Source organism: Ambystoma mexicanum, chromosome 4p (genome assembly GCF_040938575.1).
Source record: "Ambystoma mexicanum isolate Mex_15411 chromosome 4p, UKY_AmexF1_1, whole genome shotgun sequence".
NCBI lineage: Eukaryota > Metazoa > Chordata > Amphibia > Caudata > Ambystomatidae > Ambystoma > Ambystoma mexicanum.
The window spans coordinates 130,517,075-130,526,491 of NC_090927.1; the positions used below are offsets into that span (position 1 = coordinate 130,517,075).

Genomic DNA, 9,417 nt, shown 5'->3' on the forward strand with positions numbered 1-9,417 from the left:
CCTTTATGAAGTACTTTGGTAACAAAAGCAAGATCATCCTGTTAATATGCACAAAAGTAAAATTACAGCATTGGTGGCACAGGTATGGGATGCTGTGGTGAAGCGGTCAGGAATCACTACGTTTCCCTCTTCCTTGACACCTCTCTTTCGCAATCCCCAGTTTACTCTGGGACTGTAACAGAATGCGTTTAAGACATGGGAGGAAGCGGGATGCTTGAAGATAGGCGATATGGTGGAGGGTCTGGAGAATAGAACATTTCAACAAAGTAAGCAGGAATTCTCGCTAAATGAAAACGAAAGATTGAGGTACACGCAACTCAGATATTGGCTAATGGGAAGCAAGTGTCTAATAAGAAGGGATTTTACCCCTTTTGAGAAACATATCCTACGAATACAGGGAACAGACATGCGGTTGGGGCATTGTACAAGATAAATCAGGGAGAATTTAGGACAAGTGGAATGGGGCTACATGAAATTGTGGGAGAAGGATATGGGTGTTTCCACAACAGAGTCAACGGTTGGCGGTTTGGAAGGGAATCCCAAAATTGATGCGGGCACTTCAAATATGGGAAATATGGGTTAAGATAATGGTGCAATGGCAACTCACACCAGAAAAGATACACAAGTTTTACAAGAATGCATCAGGGGAATGTTGGCGGGGATGCAAAGAAATAGGAACGTGGGCCCATGTATGGTGGGAATGTCCTAAAGTGAAGGGGTTTTGTGGGGAGTGTTAATAATGCAATTAAAGATTGTTGGTCCCCATATATGGAGAGATATGGGTGAGGCAATGCTGGGTTTGGGTGACATATTGGAGGTTCTAAAGATAAAGAATCAAAGGAAAGCCTATACAATATTAAGTGTTGCCGCTCTGTCACTCACTGCACAAACAGCGGAACAGGAGTGGCTGATGAAAATATGGCATTAGGTTTCTTTGGAAAGGGTTACATATGTATTACAAAAGGGACAAAAGAAATTTAAGAGAGACTGGGAGTTGGTGTTGGACTTTTTACATAAAGACTACTGTGCGAATTGGTGCCTGCAAAGAATACGGGTCTTGGTCTTCAACTAAACGAACATCCGCTGCCTATCAAAGGACAAATTATTAATGTAGCGGCTGACCAAAGGGGGGGGGAATCAGGATTTGGGAAGTTGGGGGTGAGATTATGTTATAAGATTGAAAATGCCAATAAAAACACGTTTTAAAAAACAAACTAATGAAAGTTACATTTGTCCAGATAGGTATTTAACTTAATTTAGCGGTTCATACATGGTTCATTCATCATCTAGGCACTGTGATTATTATACCTCAGTCGATACTCAGTTAACCGACTTCTGAAGGATGTTAGCCAATAAGATTGCTGAGCTGGTTGAGCGCTCAATGCTGCAATCTGTAGTTTGCAGATTCGAATCCCGGCTAGGCCAACTCAGGCTTTCTATGTACAGCGCTATATAAATAACCATTTGACCATGAGATTAGAATGTAGCATGGAGTCCTTGCCTCACTGCACTGTTGTATCATAACATTGCCATGCCATTAGGTAGTAATAGCTCCAGGAAATGAGGACTACAGCAAAAGACAATTCTTCTATCAAACCTCAAAACACACAATATAATTCATGCTTGCTTTACTATGTAATTGGCTAGGTTTTTGTGTTTTCAACATTTAAATATATACAGGAGAGATCAAATGGCCAGACCTTAGAGAAATAATGAAAGGTGCATTCTGTCACAACGCAGAAAGCTGCTGCATACAGTTTCACAGTCGGCTGGACGTCCCATACATTTTACTCTCTTGCAAAGGGGAAAAGTCCTTTTTACGCTCTTGAAATCACATTTACTCTAAAAGTTTCAAAATAGGGAGTAAAATACTCCCACCTCAAAATCTTATCTGAAGCACTGGAGTAGATTGTTAGAGGAAGGAGAAAAGCACAATCAGACCACGCCATTATTGCTACCTTTGATAGAAAGCCATCTGTTGCATCACGCCAGTGTAGTAGGAGAAAGGAGGTTGAACCAGGCCCCAGAATTTGCACTTGCCACTAGCAGTAGGCAGGTAAGAAATTGTGTGCCATCTGCAGAACCGAGATGGCAAGTTAATGTTCATGCCTGGCTAGTAGCCTGCATCTTAAAGGTTTACCCTTGGTTGAACAATTACCATCATTTCACTAACCAGGGAGGTGTTTCCCCCTTGCTCTTGGCCGCCTCCAAAAAGGTTTTTCTTTCCCAGAGTAGTTGTGCATTTTGATGAGGAAGTCTCTCGATTTGGCAGCCAGGTTAGCATGATGTCTTCCAAACCAATGTGCTCTGTCTATTTGACTCGGGGAATCTTGCTGATTCTTTGGACGAGCCCATGTTGAAGGATTTACAAACCATGTCAATCTATTTAAGCTTGAACATATGTGAATTATTTACTATCAAGTGTGTCACGCATTTTAGCTGCAACACAGAAGCATATGTGAATTAATTACTATTGGGTTTGACACAAACGAGTTGCACCACAAGGCATACAAACATGTGTAACCCTGAAAAAGCATTATTGACAATGCTCCATCAACTTTAAAGAGAGTGTTATTTAACAAATCCTGCTGAGCACACACAAGGACTTCGAATGTGTTTTACAATGTATTTTGCCCTTTACACATCATAATGTGAACAATCACTGCTAAGTGTTTTGTGCTGATGCACTCTGCGATCTACACATGGGATAACCTTGAAGCAAAACAGTGCAATCCTTTATTTCCAAACAAAATGCAATATTTTGAAAAGAAGAGCCTGCGGTGCTTCATATTCCACGGAGGAAGGCAGACTGAGCTGGTTTAACACACGCTACAAGTCCCCATTGAATTAGAAAATCTGCCATACTGTTAGGTCAACTAATGATACACATGCACAACTTCTTCGCAGGGCCAAGTAAAAAAATGCAGAATTTTAACAAACAACAAGTGGTGGAAAACGAGTCCCCTTTCAAAGAAGTGATTGCTGTCATATGGAACACATATGTTTATTCAACAAATTATTCATATGGCAGATATTCAACAAATTATTCATATGGCAGAAATTAAAACCATAAAGGAATCAGTAAATGGCATACATGGAAACAGAATGTTTTGTGCCAAAAATCACAAAGCAGCTCAGGGAGGAGTCAAAAATCAACCGATGGCGCCAATCCGCCTCGCCATAAAAGACCAGGTGGGCCAACTAGTGTATTAAATAGTCACGTGAATTGTACTGAATTGATGCATTTATCAAAAAGCTGAAAATCTCCAAAACAAATATATCAATTGCAGTGTGGAGAGTAATAATCAATGTTACTGAAGCATAGTGACACCACAGGTGTTTTACTGGAGCAAAGAGCTAAAGTAATTCAAACATGAACAGGGCTCCAATGGTTCACACACTAGTTTCGGCGACAAAGAAAAAATAAAAACGCCTTCCTCAGGGCCTCACTGGACTCCTACAGTAAACAAGACAAACATGACAATACAAAAAGACTGGTGTCGACATGACACATAGCACTCATCAAAATAGTTGTATCAAAAGATTACCTATACGACAGACAAGACTGCAACCCCATTACTGCCATGATGTGGCCGACTCGCATCATAGAAACAAATAAATGACGTTCATAAAATGAATCCAAGCTAAACTAGATCCCAAAGGCTCTGCTACCATCGTGGTGCCCCATCCGTGCAATGGATTGTGGAGAAGCACCACGGTTAAAAAGGTAGAAAGAGCAAATAAAAGAACTTCTGCATTCCCAGCAAAAAGACCCACAATGGTGAGCCAACCACAAACAGTGACATGCGCCAAAGATGTACTTACTACCTGAACACACGAGCGCCCTCCACAAACATGTGGCGAGCTCATTACTAGCGAGTGTGAGCGGCAAGATAAATGAACCTACCTGTAAAGTCGATAGCATGAAGAAAAGGGTGCATATTCACAAATGTTAATCTTATTAAGCAGACATGGATTGCCTGTAATTATTGCGTGAGGTCATTTTGGCCTCTGTCCGAGGGGCGCAGAGTCATTTTTACAAAAGCAACATGAATTATAGGAGGAAAGGGGTTCCGAGCTAGGTACCGTTTTTCAGATGAGAATATTACTCGTGCAGTGGGTAGACACTATTTTTGCGGGTGGTTACAGACATTGTTGACATGTGCAGGGTAATCTCTGCAAAACCAATGGAGTTCCCAGTAAGGTCTGCTGATTGAAACCAGTGATAAATACCACAAGTCAAGATTGGCCGGCAAGAAAAAAGGTAGGGTTTGGATAAAGCAGCCTCAGACAATACAATGAGCTGCAAGACAGAGCAGCAGATACCCACACAGACAGACAGACGCTATGCTGCTGATACGAATCCACAAGAGAGAGATGGAGATAATGCTGAACCACAAGGCGGGCTGCCTGGCTCAGCAGAAGCAAGCAGCCATTCCAATGCAATGGCCACAGCAGAGTAGATCTGCCCAGGGTCGAAACGTTACATTCCATTTGTGTTTCCTTCCTTCAATATCTAGGAGGCACAACTGAACCACAAGCCTGAACTGCTTTGAAGAGAAGAAGCAAGCAGCTTTAAAATGCGTTCACCATGGCACCGTAAATCGGCTTACGGGTCTAAATATTTGCACTTATGTTTTCCGATTCACATTTTCTGCCTGTAGCAATACTTGGGGGGGCTGAAAAAGCAATTTTGCCCATTTTTTTCCAAGCATGTTTATTTTGCATAGTTAAACCATTATGAGGCACAATATAGTTATGAGGGCAGGTGTCCTTGTGCGGTTGAAGCGCCGCGTTGATCATGATACGAGTTTGGGCAGAACATAGTCAACCCATCAAAGCACAGGGACGGAAGAGAGGAATCCTTACAGAAAGATTTCCAATGATTTACAGGTATGTTTTAATTCACTGCTTTAGATCGCTCTAAAGGTTGCCTTGAAGTAAAGTGCCCTTAGAGGTCGTGGACCTTTGACACATACACAGAAATGCTGAACAACACGAGGAGCAGCATTCTTGGGCCGTTTGTATTAAGGAGTACAATCAATATATATATATATATATTGGTAGTTTGTTGGGATACTGATAAACATCTAATGTTAACTATACATAGAAGGGTAATAAGAATAGGTTTCTAGGCGCTCTAGGGTAGACCCATGAGAACACTGCTGTCCAATAGGAAACGTGTCAAGTGCTCAGGGGTAGTGGTTGCCTTTGCACCAAGCGCAGAGATCGGACTGTCTCAGAGCCTTGCGGCGGGTACAGCAATATTCTCTGCTGTAAAACCTGATACAGTCCCAGGTGGCGTTTCGACGACCTTTGAGTTTAGACGCTCAGGGTATGACGAAAAACCATGACAAGATATTCTGTGCACGTCACAGGGTCTTGAAGTTTTGATCTATCTCCTAACTTCTTACAGTTGGAAGTTTCACGACTTGAGAGGTTCTCGAGTCAACTACTCCTGAGGTCCACAACCATAGATGTCGTAATCCGACTGAGCCAACATGTCGTTCATTTTCACTTATGTATTCCGCCAAAGGAGTCCATCTCTTTTTAATGATCTGTCATGGCAGCACAGAGATCTCTGAGTACTACCCTAAGCCTGTATAATGGTAAATCATAGCCTGTGCTGTGCATAATGAATGTGGCTACATCGGTACCGTAGAATTCAAGCTCGAAGAGTCACCTATTTGACAAGAGTTTCATCTAACAGCAGTGATTATTTCTAGTTCCAGTTGCAAATGGCTGCATAACATGGGGGTGTGAGAGGGATTTCGAATTACAAATACTGTGCTTTCTTTCATCCTAATATACACCGTGTTTTAAATGTTGACTCAATAGCCTAACTGTTGTTAATTTAACCTATTAGCCTGTGTAGCCTTCACACTTCAATCTTGACGGAATGGCATTCTAGAAAACGTTAATGCCTTTTACCATCTTTTTATCATATATATATTATTTTCACACTGTTCCCGCTTCACATGAGTCAAGTAAAGTGCTGTGAAAAGTGAAGATGGACTAATTTCCCGATTCCCCACGTGGCAGCCATGTCATAGCATTATTTATTTGCCGATGTGCATGGATGTCTGTTGCTGTATTGACAATTAGACCCCTAAATTATCGAGATATGTACACTTCACTGAGTGGTATTCCGGGTGACGTTGGTGTCCGCTGTCACTTTCTCTCCCCTTAGTAAAAGCATTCATGTCCTAGGCCCTCGGGATTGGTACATTAGTCTTGGACATTTAGAGGGCATTAGGTACTGTGCCCCAGATTGGAGCTAGAAACGCAGGACCAGCACGCTGAAAAGAATCCCGAGATCCAGCGCATGAGGGTAGATCATCCGTGTTCTTTTCCAGTTGGAAACACACATTGGAAACTTCCGTGTACGGTTTTGTATTCTCTCCCGTCAGGTTACAGAAATGATGCGGAAAAGACATGCTGTGAACCCCAACCAGGGGGAAGAGGCAGGCTCCATCGTCCAACTTTAAGACCCATGCAGTGATTCCATCTCAAAGTGCATAGGCTGCAACACCTTCATACATGTCACAGAAACATACAGGCTGGGACATCATCCTACAAGGCACAGGTTACCACATGGGACCCAACTATGTTTCTAAAAAAGGGCATAGAAAAATGGCAAAATGCACTCCTTTGGACAACAGTCATAGATAAACAATGACCCATCAAGCCACCTGCTGTAGGCCATTCCTGTGGGACACTAGGACAACCATAATGTGTGCTGTTCCAAAACAAGCACATACAGGCCATGCCCCCTACCTGCACAACACAAGCTCCAACCCCTTCCTTCAAGAAACAAGTCATGATTCCTTCTTTTGAGACACAGGTATACAGCAACATTGACCCCTTTCTTGGTGCCCAAGCAGTTAAGCCCCCCTTCCACAAAAGCATTCTTTCAGGATAGAGGACTACTCACGCTGTGCGCTGTGACTCCATGCTTCAAAGCACAGGCTTATACAGGCCTGGACCCTTTCTATGCGCCACACGCAAAGTTATTTGCTTCAGGGCGCGTTCTACTGACGACCAATACAGAGACAAGAAGAACATACTTTAGGGTTACATAGAATCTTAATACTTGAACATAACAGGGCACAAGCAACCCATGAAAACCCGTATAGCGATATGTTCATGAGTGTTTCAAGGGCTACAGACATTGCATACACAAGTCGTGACCCCGTCTTTCAGGACACAAGCATGCGCGCTGGCAGTGCCAACACCATCGGGACTAAACCACATACAGGATGTAAGGCCTTCCTTCAGGAACCAGGCGTGCACAAGCCATAACCCCATCCTCCGGGACACAGGCTAGGAGCGCAGAGGCCGATGGAGGCGGGAACGCCTTCCCTCGGGACACAGAAGCCTAGCAACAGTGGGGCACAGGCTGGGACTTCAGTCCCTCGGGTCACCGGCATATACAGGCTGTACGAGAGTCGGGTATACCACACTGACCGTGAAACCATCCTTCCGATCGCCGGCAAAGACTGCAGTAACCCCTGCCACCAGGACACAGACATATACAAAACATGAGCCCTTAATTCCAGACACAGGCTGGGGCGCATATGTGCTCAGAAAAAAAAAACGTATTTCGGTGGGCAAGGGAAACCAGTTGGGAGTCCTTTTGAAACACCGGCTTTTTGTTCCGATCCCTGCCCTCGTTTTTTTTGTTTTAATTATAATTTTTTATTTATTTAAAATGTTTTTTTTTTTTTTTTTTACACATTGTGTTCTTTTCCTTCAGGGCACAAGAATGCATGCAGGGTGCAGCCCCCATCTTTCAGGGCACAGGGGAAACACGCTGCCACCCCTTCCCTGAGAACACAGGTCCCGATCCCTCCCTGCACACGGCAGGAGCGCAGGCCGTGACCCCGTTCTTGAGGACAAAGGCACATCGACGCATCCTGCTTATTTTCAGTACACAAAGATGTGCAGGTGACATGCAGCTCCCGCATGTGTGCAGCCTGCCCATTAGCAGTCCCCTAAATAGGCGTGTGTGGGGGCCAGCATGAAACCCGTCCATCGCTGTCAATGATGCATGGGCGGTGCGGGGGGTACACACCTGGGGAGTGAGGCACAGACATTAGCAGCACCTACACGGGGGGGGGGGGGGGCGGGCAGGCGCGCACTCATTAGCAGCCACACTTGGGGGGCAGACAGACATTAGTAGTCACAGACAGGGGTGGTCACAGACACTGCCCCCAGTCTGGGGGGGCGGGGAGGTGCAGGGAGTCATGAGCAGCCCTCGCGCAAGGAAACCCTGACAACAGTGATGCTGCCATTCCACCAATCCTCGCCTAGCAGGCTGGGGACTGCGGGCTCTTTAAATCCCACCTGGAGGGCACAGACACTAGCAGCCTTGACCCGGGGGTGCACGGACCATACCAGCTTTCAAATGGGGGGGCTGAGGGGGGTGTTTATGTGGCCAGACAGTAGCATCCAGCAGAAGGGAAGGGACAGGCAGCCCACACCTGGGGCTCGCAGGCCCCACCTGGGGTGAAAGGCGGCTGCACACATTGTACGGGTTGTCAGGCAGAGCCGCTGCCGCATCCCGTGCATCTGAGCAGCCGGTGCCGGGCACTCCCCACCCCCGCCGTCACACACACACCCCGCCTCCCTGCAGCCTCAAGCACCCCCGCTCACCCTGTGCCGGCTCCGGGCTGCGCTGCTTCCGCTCGGCGTCCCTGTCTTTGCCCCTTTTTCTCCCGGGCCGGCGCGGCCTCTCCTCCTCCTCCTCCAGCAGCGGCGGCGGCTCCCTCTGCACTGCGCTCTCTGCACCGACCGGGGACAGGCCGCGGGGTCCCAGCGCCGCCCGCTCCAGACAGGCGGACACAGAGCCGCAGGGTCCGAGCGCCGCCCGTAGCAGACTGGGAAACAGAGCTCCGCCGGGTCCTAGGGCCGACGGATGCGCGCAAGAGAACCTCAGGCGGGAGCATCGCCGGGTCCTAGCGCCGGCGCACACGAACTGCTAGTGCTTAAGGCCCAGTGCTCAATACTAGCACAGATAGCAGAGCACAGGATTGTCCAACCATAAGATACAGCCATCCATTTTTTTCCCTTAATGACCTTGGTCACTTTGAAGCCAGCGTCCACACAAAGCAATACACTAACGCTTTATGGCCTCAGTAAAAAAGTATTGCCATAGCTGACAAGCTGCACCAATATCTATCATATATGTGGTGTCTGTTTTTTTTATACGCATAGGGATAGTGTCTGCGATTGAATGACTGTTTTTTGTCCATATGTTTGACTGCTCTGAAAGAACGTACTCAGGAGCCCATTTGACCTTAAGAACTTGCACCTGTGCTCCATAAGTGGCAGGGACTGCTATGGGAAAATGTTTCAATTGACCTAGGGTATTGAAGTAGAAGACTGTGTGTGCCCTGTTGGGAAGGAGGGACGATC

At 46.0% G+C, this 9,417-nt stretch overlaps 1 protein-coding gene across 2 annotated transcripts in view; it reads right to left on the minus strand.

Annotated features, from left to right (window-relative positions):
• The window catches only part of DNMT3A (DNA methyltransferase 3 alpha), a 2,439,715-nt gene extending 2,430,858 nt beyond the window's left edge, over positions 1-8,857 (minus strand). The window contains exon 1 of one of the 2 annotated variants that reach the window (XM_069605556.1): positions 8,656-8,857. The gene's annotated coding sequence lies outside the window, so the exon portion shown is untranslated. The remainder of the gene's footprint in view (positions 1-8,655) is intronic. The other variant, XM_069605557.1, reaches the window with a different exon arrangement.
• Positions 8,858-9,417: the final 560 nt, after the last annotated feature.